Source organism: Lolium perenne, chromosome 4 (assembly GCF_019359855.2).
Source record: "Lolium perenne isolate Kyuss_39 chromosome 4, Kyuss_2.0, whole genome shotgun sequence".
NCBI classification, from domain to species: domain Eukaryota; kingdom Viridiplantae; phylum Streptophyta; class Magnoliopsida; order Poales; family Poaceae; genus Lolium; species Lolium perenne.
Window position 1 is genome coordinate 192,232,266 of NC_067247.2, and position 13,608 is coordinate 192,245,873.

General features: G+C 42.8%; 2 long non-coding RNA genes across 6 annotated transcripts; both read right to left on the reverse strand.

Moving 5' to 3' along the window:
* Positions 1 to 1,363: 1,363 nt before the first annotated feature.
* On the reverse strand, positions 1,364 to 13,247 carry LOC127295327 (uncharacterized). Of its 5 annotated transcripts, XR_011743168.1 has the most exons (8): positions 12,462 to 13,242; positions 12,340 to 12,373; positions 11,402 to 11,477; positions 11,136 to 11,248; positions 9,266 to 9,367; positions 3,521 to 3,596; positions 3,255 to 3,367; positions 1,364 to 1,486 (listed from the first exon to the last, which is right to left on the reverse strand). It is a non-coding gene; the product is annotated as an uncharacterized lncRNA (long non-coding RNA). The 5 variants fall into 5 exon arrangements; XR_011743170.1 differs by lacking the exon at positions 3,521 to 3,596 and having other exon boundaries at positions 12,462 to 13,236; XR_011743169.1 differs by lacking the exon at positions 9,266 to 9,367 and having other exon boundaries at positions 12,462 to 13,234.
* Positions 4,356 to 4,961, reverse strand: LOC127295328 (uncharacterized). Its single transcript, XR_007847717.2, has 2 exons — positions 4,582 to 4,961; positions 4,356 to 4,493 (listed from the first exon to the last, which is right to left on the reverse strand). It is a non-coding gene; the product is annotated as an uncharacterized lncRNA (long non-coding RNA).
* Positions 13,248 to 13,608: the final 361 nt, after the last annotated feature.

Below are 13,608 nucleotides of genomic sequence, written 5' to 3' on the forward strand. Positions count from 1 at the left end.
GCGCTCAAGAGATCCATCAGAGCGAGTCTTAATTTTATAGACCCACTTACACGTGATAGGACGAACACCAGAAGGGGGAGAAACAAGATCCCAAGTGCCAGTGCGCTCAAGCACAGCGATCTCCTCAGCCATGGCAAGCTGCCATTCAGGATGACGCTCGGCATCCCGATAAGAAGTCGGCTCGGAAACGACAGAAAGACCATACTAACTAGGAGAGTAACGAGCTGGAGCACGACGTTGACGAACAGGCCGTGAAGGGGGAAGGTCATCAGCGGAGGACAACTCATCAGAAGAAGAGGAAGAAGGGACAACATCAGAAGGATCCAAAACCGGAGAACGAGGAGTACTAGGGGGACTAGACGGAGGAGAGGATGGCGCCAAAGGAGGCGCATCAGGACTAGGAGGGGGAGGAGACGGGATAGCAGGGGGTGCATCCGGAAAAAGAAGAAAAGAGATATCATCCACTGGGTAAGTACCCGAGGTGGGGCGAGGATAGAAGGGACGCGTCTCATCAAATGTGACATCACGAGAGATGCGCATCCGACGACCAACGGGGTCCCAACAGCGATAGCCCTTATGCTCATCACTGTATCCGAGAAAAACACACTCAACAGACTGAGCGGACAGTTTAGTGCGTTCGCGAGGAGGCAGAAGGACATAGCAGACGCAACCAAATGAACGGAGAGTCGAGTAGTCTGGAGAAACACCAGAGAGACGCTCGAGAGGAATGCCACCCTGTAGAGCAGCGGAAGGTTGAATGTTAATGAGGTGGGCCGACGTAGCGACAGCCTCAGCCCAGAAATGTGGCGGAAGAGAAGAGGCAATCATCATAGCACGGGTGGTCTCAAGAAGATGACGATGCTTACGCTCGGCGACGCCATTTTGAGCATGCGCGCCGGGACAAGAAAACTGAGCGAGGGTGCCCTCCTCAGTAAGGACACCACGAAGGTGCTGAGAGATATACTCACCAGCAGAATCAGCACGGAACACGCGAATGGGTGAGGAATACTGAGTGCGGACCATGGCCGCAAAACGCTGATAAATAGAGAGCACCTCACTGCGAGAGCGCATGAAAAACACCCAGGTGTACCGTGAAAAATCATCAATGAATAAGATATAGTATCGATGGCCCCCTTTCGAAGCGAAGGGAGCCGTGTGGGGACCCCGGACTAGCTGTCCGAAATACCCTGTTATGTATACAGTTCACGATCCCATGATCAGTGCGCCGTGAACACATAACCGAACTGATATCAAATTACACCATCCATTTACAAAGCGGAATAAGAAAATTACAACATGGTCACATGACCAATACTTACATAATAGCCTCGAAGGGCCTAACTAAACATCAGAGTAGCATCATCACTTTAGCAAATAAGAAGACCCAAGTCATCTGCCATAACCCTACAGGCAACTGACTGGGGAGACGTTCCTAGCCCGCATAGACGTCGTCAACTCCTTCTTCATCTGTCGAACTCCTTCAAGTCTGGCCAAGTAAATAGCCAGGGACAAAGCCATGAGTACATTTGGAATTGTACTCGCAAACCATCAAGAAGGTGATAAAAATTCTAACTAGAGAAGGCAAGAGAGGAAAAATAGTTTCTCTCGTGGATGTAGCATGTGGAAGAGAAATAATTTCTCTTGTGGATATAGCATGCATGAGAAGATCAGTTTCTTTTGTGGATATAGCATGCCGGCATCTCAAGTGATGCGGATACTATGGTGTTTTCAAAGACATCACGCTAACCTAATAAGAGGGAAGGTAGCATACCGCCCTCTCAATAGATGGGGACGCTAGGGAAGTCCTATGACATATCTATCTCTTTATTGAAGAAGAGTTAGCATATCGCCACCTCATTTGATGGGAATGCTAGAGAGATCCTATGACATATCTATATCTTTATTGAAGAAGATACTTCAAAAGAGTTCTACAACATAAAACACTAGGATGGGGGTAACCCAATTTTATTTATCCTTCCCGACCATCTCCATATGGTCGACACATCCTTTCCCGTACCCTTCCGGTACTTCAAAACAAGTTCTTTCCTTTCCTTTGTCAAACAATTTTGTAAAACAAAACTCATCAGGCTAAGCAACAGCCATTCCAACCGTCCATGACCGCGGACACGGCTATTCGAATAGATTTGACTCTGCAGAGTTTGCACACTTTCCCCACAAGATCCGCGAGTTCATCATGTGGGCATCATCCCCGCATATCAACTATGCCATGACAAAAACTCGGACATAGCCTTTCGCCTATTCGTCTTAGCACGGGATCCTACCCTATGGAGTATGTACCTCCCCGGCACCGTGGCAGCTCACCTCACTTTGAGCGTGGCTCCACCGCCAAGCCAGGAGACCCATAGTGTCTTCCGGACGGGTCAGCCCCGAAGGCCTCCCGTTATACTATTGTCTCCACCAACGACAATCCGGATTCAGGGGTAACCTTACCCTTATATAGTTGTGCGGTGTCCCATGTTAAGAAGAACAAACTACGAGCTAAGCCCCGTCCCACTCCAGGGTAATGTGGTTGCGCGGGTTAATTGTCACGGGTGAATACTTAGGCGCCAAAGTTTTCGAAAACAAGATTTTCTTTTCAACCATCTTTGCCAAGATCCTTTCCTTTCATAAACACACACTTGGGTAAGTCCAACTCACCCAAGGTTTTCAAAAACATTTACAACAAGGTAAACCTTGAGGGGTTCCCATCCTATAGTTTCATGAATGGAACTAAAACATCACCATGGCCGAGATGAAGGTCATCACGCCCATGAGGGGATGGGTGAGTGGCGTAAAGAGGATCATACTTGCTTAAGGTAAGCATGTATAATGACAACATAAGAGGAAACATTTTCAGATTGGTGGTGCTAAGTGTACAAGTTAGATAGTGGAGTATCACTATCCAACCTACTTTCCCATGGGTACACGGCATACTTCTCTCAAGTTGAGAATACGCCAAGATCATGACATTGATACCTCTATACTACAAAGAGGGTGGATGTGGTGTAAGTTACTATCTTGAGATGGAACATGCTCAAGTTGAGCATACAAGATCACCAAGTGGAATAGCACGGCCATGTTACCATGCATCCCATAAGGACAATAGTGGAGCATCACCACTAGGGAGTACCCCACTTGCAATCACACATAGATGACATAAATAGAGACAATAACACACATAGAATGAAGGCGCTTTGAACATCAACAAATGACATCCAACTAGACACCGGATCAGAGATCAAAAGATGGCTTGCCTTGGCTTATTTGTCCCTGTACTCCTTCAACTCCATCAATATAAGAATCCCAACAATATAAATAAAATCCTTGTCCAATTCCACTTCTTCTTCTTCTCCGGAATTGCTCGCGTCTATCGCCGGAAAATATAAAAGGAACACAATCAATCACATTGCACCAACAAAACAAACATACAACAACCATGATTTAACCATTCAATAAAGAGCTACCATACAAAGGACTTATAGATACCACAAACAACTTAAAGAAAACCCATGTTATTTACCTAGTAAAGGTATGAGAGTATCATAACTTAGCAATTTCCTCTCTCGGTTATCACCATAGTATAAACCAAACATCCCCTGGTAGATAACATCATAAAGAGGACAAAAGCATTAGTTTGACATCAAATACATTCACAAAACATTTTCAAACATTTTTGGAAAAAGAAGAAAACAGTTTTCCTCACTTAGTTTGCTCACGTAACACCACACAAGAATAGGAAGCAAATGATATGCCCTACCATTTGAAAACTTAAGCAAAACAAAAGAGCTAATGCTAAATTGCAGAGATTTTGTTTTGCAAACATAAAACAAAGGTTGCCCACCTCTACTAAAAAGAGTTGGTCAAGGGTTTTAGACAAACCGAAAAGTTTTGTTTCAACAATGCATGTCACACATAAACATTACTAACAGCAACAAATATGTATGAACAGAGACTAATAATATTTTTCCTAGATAGGCAGTACTAATACAAGACTAACCCAATTGGAATCACTCAAAAAGGTTGAACCTACAATTTTAGGACCTTGCTTGAATCTGACTGTACAGAAAACAAGATCTGTATGCCAAAAATTGTAGAAAAATCCTAAAAATATGAGGTCAGTTGCATCTGAAAGGTATTGACAATACGGTTCTAATGCAATTGGTTTCACTCGCAAATTCATCTCCAAGCTCATGGTATAAACAGACAAAGTCAGATCTGACCAGAAATTGATCTGTGAATCCTTTCAATTCTATGTGGTCATTTGAAGTAAACCCAACGCCAAAATGAAGGTACTGGAGAGGGCTTTCACCCAAAATTGAGTTTTCTCAAAAAGGTTTTGTAAAACGGAAGAAATCTAACAAACAATGATTCTGCATGTTTGCAGAACTTTATTTATCATGCAAAATCCGTAACGAATTTGAGGATGAGACCAACGCCAAGTTGTAGATATTTTCAGTACTTATCTGCAGAACTTTGAACCACTCGATTTGGATCTGCGCACGAGATTTGGCGGATTTTACAAGATCATACCAGAATCTGAAACAGCAAGAAACAGAAATTACTGCAAGGTTTTGGACGAACTTTGCTCAAGAACTTCAGATCTGAGGATAGCTCAACCTTCTCCATGCTTGGACCAACATGCACCTGCATCAAGATCCAATCTTAGCAATGGAGGGAGAAGAAGAGGAGATTAAACCATCTAAGGTTAGGGAGAAGAAGGAGAGGGAGGCTCTCATGGTGAGGATGAGCTTGAGGGAGGGGGAGAGCTTCATCTTGGTGGCTTGCCATGGCTATGGCCGGCCATGGGAGCAAGGGGAGCACCATTTTCGTGGGGAAGTGGAGGAGGAGAGTGTGAGGGAGTGGAGGAAATAGTAGGGAGTGAAAAGAAATGAGGCAAAGGAGAGGAGTGGAGAGGAGTGGAGAGTGGGAAATGAGAGCAAGTGAGGAGGGAGTGGGCTGCCAAGCCCATTACTATCGAGGGAGAGGGGGTGGGTTGGCTGCCTCCTCATTGATTGAGTTGGTTGGGAGGTAGCCTCCTCATTGATTGAGTTGGTTGGGAGGCTGCCCATTTATGGATTGGGGTAGGTGGGAGGCATGGCTTGTATAAGAAGAAAAAGGGGAGATAGTGCTGGCCGAATTTTGAATGCAAACACAAATTGGCCGGCTCCATTCTTGCCAAACAAAAATGAACAATGAGAGAGAGATGCACATCATCCATGTGCATGATGTTGAGGAGGTAATGTTGATGGAGGTTGAGACATAGAGATAGAAATGGAGAGTGAGAGTGATATGCATTAAAAGGAAAATTTGTTATCACTTTGTTTGTGGCAAACAAATGATGGAAAGAGATAGATCCAAGGTTTAGAGGGGTAGTGATGGAAGTACAGGTACAACACCAATGGTGAATATGGTGGCATAAAATCAATTCAAGAGGTCAAGGTGTTGATGGAAAAGAATGGGGGAGTGAGATAGGTATGAGGAAAAATAAGTTGTTCTAAAAAAAAGAGGTCAATTTGGAGTGGTTTGAAATACTCCCTGAGTCTAGGGTTCAGTTGAAGGGAGTCCATTTGAAAGTATCAAATGATCATCCATTTGATCAAGAATTGGAGGATGAGGGGATACAATGTGGTAAATCAGTGATGTGCATAAGATGTGCAAGGATTGTCATTTGAAAAAAAAGAATTTATTTGAAAGGGATTTGAAACACCTCAATTGGGAATGAACTCAAGTGGAATGGAATTTGAAAATGTTGAGAGAAACTAGTTGGAACATAGGAGGTCAAAATGTTCTACTTACTTTCTCAAGTGAAGTAGAGTTTTTCTCAAATGTAAAATAAGCAAGAGGAAGACAAGAAATGGTATAGGTACCATAAACAAGCCTTTTGTAAAATGGAAAACAAAATAGAAAATAATGTTTTAGAAATCAGTACTTGGTAGAAATGGGATGAAAAACAAAACCCATTTCAGCTCTTTGTTTTCTTTGAAGAAATATCCTGAAAAGATTTTATAAAACTAGAAGTAGTTTTGTGATCAAAACTAGAGAAGGAAAATCAATAGGGTTTTTGAGAAAGAAAACTAATTTAGGGAGGAGTGTTCTCAAGGGTAGATGGTGGCCTCAAAATGTACCCATCATTCCCAATCTTGGTTTTGTGAAGATTAAACTTGAATAAAAACAAGAGGTAAAAGTGAAGGAAGTGATCTTGAGGTAAAACATTGGATAGGGTACAAGATCAAGTTGAATATATGAGCTGCAAGGATTGACTGAGACATGCAAGACGTGGAGGTTGAAGAGGATGTTGCATAGATGAGATCCATGCATTGAGGTCAACAATAACAGTGGTGGTTGCTTAGATATCAACTGCCAAAGTCTGGAACTTATAAGCTTGCCAAAACAGATTGTTGACTTTGCTTCAGAATCAACCTATGATGAGTGGGTATAAGAGAAGGATGTGATGAGGGTAGATGATCCCAAATTTTGGATTCAAGGATGGTTTGAGCTGGACTAACACAAATAGGAATATCAAGATGGCACACTCATGTTGCCATCAGGAGAAGAGTTTGATGTAGTAAAAAGGAAAACAATTTTACCTAAGTCACACATGTGTTTTATTAGGTGAGTTGTATGTCTGACCACTAGAGGTGTTGTTCTTTGAGGTACTCAACACAGAACTCCACAAGAAATCAAGACAATATATCTAGTGGCAGATCAAAGCAATTCATCACAACAAACAAATCAAGGCAACTCATCTAAATTAGTCTATAGAAAAAGTTTTTGTTCCCCCTAATTTTTGAAATATGGACAATTAATCAAGGTTGCAAAAGTTGGGGTGTTACAGATCTTCCACCCTTAAAATAATCTCGTCCCGAGATTGCGAGCGTAGAACTGGAGGGGTTGTAAAGTTTAACGAAAATTAGACTCCATTTTTATGTAGACATGCCTTTGTGTGGAGAGGGTCGCAACTTCAGCTTGTGAGAGACATGATGGATTTCTGACGATGGCGAGTTTCATGAAGAGGCTGTCGACTCCGTGCAGATGTTGGATCTATACCTTCTTAATGATCCTAGCGGGGTTCATGATTGTGGGAGAGTTAGTGCACCCAATGGTGCTTGAGCAGGGTTGAAAACTTTTTAGAGTTAGCTTAAATTTAGTGGAAGACGAAGTCTTCCATCCTTAAAATTGTTCATCGGGGAGGGGGCGTTAAAAGCGTAAGCTTCGGCCACGGGTCTTGTCGGGCGCTTTTGGAGAAGCCCTTGATCTTTGGAGTTGAACATCTTCAGCGGGCGTTGAGTAGTCCACGGCTTCAAGAGGGGTTAGTGCATCCCACATTTCCAACGATGTGTTAGAAAGGTTTAAAAATGTTAGGGTTAGCTCCAACTTTTAGTGGAAGACTTCCACCCTTAAGATTTTTCATCGGGCTTTCGGAAAATCTTAGAGCTTCGCCTTGCGGTCCTGTCGGGGGCTTCGAAGGAGTCATCGATCTTCCGTACTCAGTTGAAGAATCTTCAGGGGCGACGTGCAGACCGCAACTTCAAGAGGCACTCACGGTGTTAACTAAACCATAGGGGACGCGCCGTGAGTTAATAAGTTGATGAAACGCCTGGTTGGTACCCATATGAAGCAGCAACAGGGGTCGTCGAAGACAATCTTCAGCTTGAGGGTCGGTGCTGACTTCAGTAGCAACTAAGAAGTTAGCGGGTAAACTACGCCTAAAGTCTTGAGTCTTGAGGTATCTTCAGGAGCCTTCACTTGATGAGGACCAGATGAACCATGTGATGTAGCTTGGCTTTGACGCTATTGTTCACTCAACTTGTTAGACGGTGTGTTAGAGGGTAGTTTTCAAGAAAATATCCTCGAGGTTAGCGCGATTATGCTCCAAGGTTAGTCCAAATTAGTATGTCTTCTCGCAGAGGTGCAGTCATTCTTGAAGGTAGGGCTTCTTCTTTCTTGGCGTAGTCGAGATGCTCCAGCTGATATTGAAGGAAGTTAGCGTAGATGGGGGTTTGGGTTAGTTTTCCTGATGTTTGAAAAACAACTGCTAACGGGGGTAGAGTTAGAGCTTTTCGTTAACTTATCCAACTAACTAGCAGTTAGCAAAGCATCGGCGAGGTAGGTGAGGGTGAAAACATCTTTGGGAGGCTTTCTAAGCTAGTTTATCACACTAAGGGTGTTTTTCAGACCGAAAGGCCAAGACAATTATACACACAACAAACAAACAAAAGACACTCAAGGCAGCACACAAGGGAACTACAAGCAATCATCAAACCAGGCATGGTAACATAAGTACCCATGGAATGCCTAATGCGCGGGGGTAGCTCAATCAAAATGATTGAGTTTGTCCTATCCATCCTATATGTTTGTGGCTGGTCACGTATGCTGACGTCTTCATCTTGCTGACATTGGCTTCAACTTGGATCCTTGTAGCAGTTGGTGGCGACGTAGGCCTGGTGTTGAGTCATCGATGTCGAGGTGAAGACAAAAACTGCGTAGATCTTCTAGTCTCGGTATCCCGGAAACATGAGGTCTTCAGAGAGGTAGTTGTGGAGGTACCCCAAGGTTGACAACTTCTGGTGGCTGGCCTAAAAATTACTAGTCAAGAAATTGAGAACTTGATCCTTGACGACTACGAAAGTGCGAGTCCAAAGAGGAACAAAGTTAGCCCCTTGACAAACTTTGGTGACAACCAAAGACATGACGTTATCATCCCTATATGTGCACACTAAGTTGTCCTCCAATCTTCATGAGTCTTTCTGAGGGATTGATCCATCTTTGAGTTTGAGTCTCCGGTCTGAGTTGGGAACCTCGTCCAATTTGTAGGTTTGAAGTGGATGAGGCAATAGATTAAGAATTTTTGAATATTTATCGTAAAGTGGAGGGATAAGAATTTAGAAGTTTTTGAAGAAATAAGAGGAGTAGAAGCTTTGCTTCTGACTAAAGAAAGAATTTGTTTCGCAAATAGTTTTTCCCAAGTACTTGTTTCCTAACTAACGTCCATGCTAACTAAGGTCTCCTACGATCGGGATGGCTCTGATACCAGCTCTGTGGGGACCCCGGACTAGCTGTCCGAAATACCCTGTTATGTATACAGTTCACGATCCCATGATCAGTGCGCCGTGAACACATAACCGAACTGATATCAAATTACACCATCCATTTACAAAGCGGAATAAGAAAATTACAACATGGTCACATGACCAATACTTACATAATAGCCTCGAAGGGCCTAACTAAACATCAGAGTAGCATCATCACTTTAGCAGCGCAGTACCCAAGTCATCTGCCATAACCCTACAGGCAACTGACTGGGGAGACGTTCCTAGCCCGCATAGACGTCGTCAACTCCTTCTTCATCTGTCGAACTCCTTCAAGTCTGGCCAAGTAAATAGCCAGGGACAAAGCCGTGAGTACATTTGGAATTGTACTCGCAAACCATCAAGAAGGTGATAAAAATTCTAACTAGAGAAGGCAAGAGAGGAAAAATAGTTTCTCTCGTGGATGTAGCATGTGGAAGAGAAATAATTTCTCTTGTGGATATAGCATGCATGAGAAGATCAGTTTCTTTTGTGGATATAGCATGCCGGCATCTCAAGTGATGCGGATACTATGGTGTTTTCAAAGACATCACGCTAACCTAATAAGAGGGAAGGTAGCATACCGCCCTCTCAATAGATGGGGACGCTAGGGAAGTCCTATGACATATCTATCTCTTTATTGAAGAAGAGTTAGCATATCGCCACCTCATTTGATGGGAATGCTAGAGAGATCCTATGACATATCTATATCTTTATTGAAGAAGATACTTCAAAAGAGTTCTACAACATAAAACACTAGGATGGGGGTAACCCAATTTTATTTATCCTTCCCGACCATCTCCATATGGTCGACACATCCTTTCCCGTACCCTTCCGGTACTTCAAAACAAGTTCTTTCCTTTCCTTTGTCAAACAATTTTGTAAAACAAAACTCATCAGGCTAAGCAACAGCCATTCCAACCGTCCATGACCGCGGACACGGCTATTCGAATAGATTTGACTCTGCAGAGTTTGCACACTTTCCCCACAAGATCCGCGAGTTCATCATGTGGGCATCATCCCCGCATATCAACTATGCCATGACAAAAACTCGGACATAGCCTTTCGCCTATTCGTCTTAGCACGGGATCCTACCCTATGGAGTATGTACCTCCCCGGCACCGTGGCAGCTCACCTCACTTTGAGCGTGGCGCCACCGCCAAGACAGGAGACCCAAAGAGTCTTCCGGACGGGTCAGCCCCGAAGGCCTCCCGTTATACTATTGTCTCCACCAACGACAATCCGGATTCAGGGGTAACCTTACCCTTATATAGTTGTGCGGTGTCCCATGTTAAGAAGAACAAACTACGAGCTAAGCCCCGTCCCACTCCGTGGTAATGTGGTTGCGCGGGTTAATTGTCACGGGTGAATACTTAGGCGCCAAAGTTTTCGAAAACAAGATTTTCTTTTCAACCATCTTTGCCAAGATCCTTTCCTTTCATAAACACACACTTGGGTAAGTCCAACTCACCCAAGGTTTTCAAAAACATTTACAACAAGGTAAACCTTGAGGGGTTCCCATCCTATAGTTTCATGAATGGAACTAAAACATCACCATGGCCGAGATGAAGGTCATCACGCCCATGAGGGGATGGGTGAGTGGCGTAAAGAGGATCATACTTGCTTAAGGTAAGCATGTATAATGACAACATAAGAGGAAACATTTTCAGATTGGTGGTGCTAAGTGTACAAGTTAGATAGTGGAGTATCACTATCCAACCTACTTTCCCATGGGTACACGGCATACTTCTCTCAAGTTGAGAATACGCCAAGATCATGACATTGATACCTCTATACTACAAAGAGGGTGGATGTGGTGTAAGTTACTATCTTGAGATGGAACATGCTCAAGTTGAGCATACAAGATCACCAAGTGGAATAGCACGGCCATGTTACCATGCATCCCATAAGGACAATAGTGGAGCATCACCACTAGGGAGTACCCCACTTGCAATCACACATAGATGACATAAATAGAGACAATAACACACATAGAATGAAGGCGCTTTGAACATCAACAAATGACATCCAACTAGACACCGGATCAGAGATCAAAAGATGGCTTGCCTTGGCTTATTTGTCCCTGTACTCCTTCAACTCCATCAATATAAGAATCCCAACAATATAAATAAAATCCTTGTCCAATTCCACTTCTTCTTCTTCTCCGGAATTGCTCGCGTCTATCGCCGGAAAATATAAAAGGAACACAATCAATCACATTGCACCAACAAAACAAACATACAACAACCATGATTTAACCATTCAATAAAGAGCTACCATACAAAGGACTTATAGATACCACAAACAACTTAAAGAAAACCCATGTTATTTACCTAGTAAAGGTATGAGAGTATCATAACTTAGCAATTTCCTCTCTCGGTTATCACCATAGTATAAACCAAACATCCCCTGGTAGATAACATCATAAAGAGGACAAAAGCATTAGTTTGACATCAAATACATTCACAAAACATTTTCAAACATTTTTGGAAAAAGAAGAAAACAGTTTTCCTCACTTAGTTTGCTCACGTAACACCACACAAGAATAGGAAGCAAATGATATGCCCTACCATTTGAAAACTTAAGCAAAACAAAAGAGCTAATGCTAAATTGCAGAGATTTTGTTTTGCAAACATAAAACAAAGGTTGCCCACCTCTACTAAAAAGAGTTGGTCAAGGGTTTTAGACAAACCGAAAAGTTTTGTTTCAACAATGCATGTCACACATAAACATTACTAACAGCAACAAATATGTATGAACAGAGACTAATAATATTTTTCCTAGATAGCCAGTACTAATACAAGACTAACCCAATTGGAATCACTCAAAAGGTTGAACCTACAATTTTAGGACCTTGCTTGAATCTGACTGTACAGAAAACAAGATCTGTATGCCAAAAATTGTAGAAAAATCCTAAAAATATGAGGTCAGTTGCATCTGAAAGGTATTGACAATACGGTTCTAATGCAATTGGTTTCACTCGCAAATTCATCTCCAAGCTCATGGTATAAACAGACAAAGTCAGATCTGACCAGAAATTGATCTGTGAATCCTTTCAATTCTATGTGGTCATTTGAAGTAAACCCAACGCCAAAATGAAGGTACTGGAGAGGGCTTTCACCCAAAATTGAGTTTTCTCAAAAAGGTTTTGTAAAACGGAAGAAATCTAACAAACAATGATTCTGCATGTTTGCAGAACTTTATTTATCATGCAAAATCCGTAACGAATTTGAGGATGAGACCAACGCCAAGTTGTAGATATTTTCAGTACCTATCTGCAGAACTTTGAACCACTCGATTTGGATCTGCGCACGAGATTTGGCGGATTTTACAAGATCATACCAGAATCTGAAACAGCAAGAAACAGAAATTACTGCAAGGTTTTGGACGAACTTTGCTCAAGAACTTCAGATCTGAGGATAGCTCAACCTTCTCCATGCTTGGACCAACATGCACCTGCATCAAGATCCAATCTTAGCAATGGAGGGAGAAGAAGAGGAGATTAAACCATCTAAGGTTAGGGAGAAGAAGGAGAGGGAGGCTCTCATGGTGAGGATGAGCTTGAGGGAGGGGGAGAGCTTCATCTTGGTGGCTTGCCATGGCTATGGCCGGCCATGGGAGCAAGGGGAGCACCATTTTCGTGGGGAAGTGGAGGAGGAGAGTGTGAGGGAGTGGAGGAAATAGTAGGGAGTGAAAAGAAATGAGGCAAAGGAGAGGAGTGGAGAGGAGTGGAGAGTGGGAAATGAGAGCAAGTGAGGAGGGAGTGGGCTGCCAAGCCCCTTTATATAGAGGGAGAGGGGGTGGGTTGGCTGCCTCCTCATTGATTGAGTTGGTTGGGAGGTAGCCTCCTCATTGATTGAGTTGGTTGGGAGGCTGCCCATTTATGGATTGGGGTAGGTGGGAGGCATGGCTTGTATAAGAAGAAAAAGGGGAGATAGTGCTGGCCGAATTTTGAATGCAAACACAAATTGGCCGGCTCCATTCTTGCCAAACAAAAATGAACAATGAGAGAGAGATGCACATCATCCATGTGCATGATGTTGAGGAGGTAATGTTGATGGAGGTTGAGACATAGAGATAGAAATGGAGAGTGAGAGTGATATGCATTAAAAGGAAAATTTGTTATCACTTTGTTTGTGGCAAACAAATGATGGAAAGAGATAGATCCAAGGTTTAGAGGGGTAGTGATGGAAGTACAGGTACAACACCAATGGTGAATATGGTGGCATAAAATCAATTCAAGAGGTCAAGGTGTTGATGGAAAAGAATGGGGGAGTGAGATAGGTATGAGGAAAAATAAGTTGTTCTAAAAAAAAGAGGTCAATTTGGAGTGGTTTGAAATACTCCCTGAGTCTAGGGTTCAGTTGAAGGGAGTCCATTTGAAAGTATCAAATGATCATCCATTTGATCAAGAATTGGAGGATGAGGGGATACAATGTGGTAAATCAGTGATGTGCATAAGATGTGCAAGGATTGTCATTTGAAAAAAAGAATTTATTTGAAAGGGATTTGAAACACCTCAATTGGGAATGAACTCAAG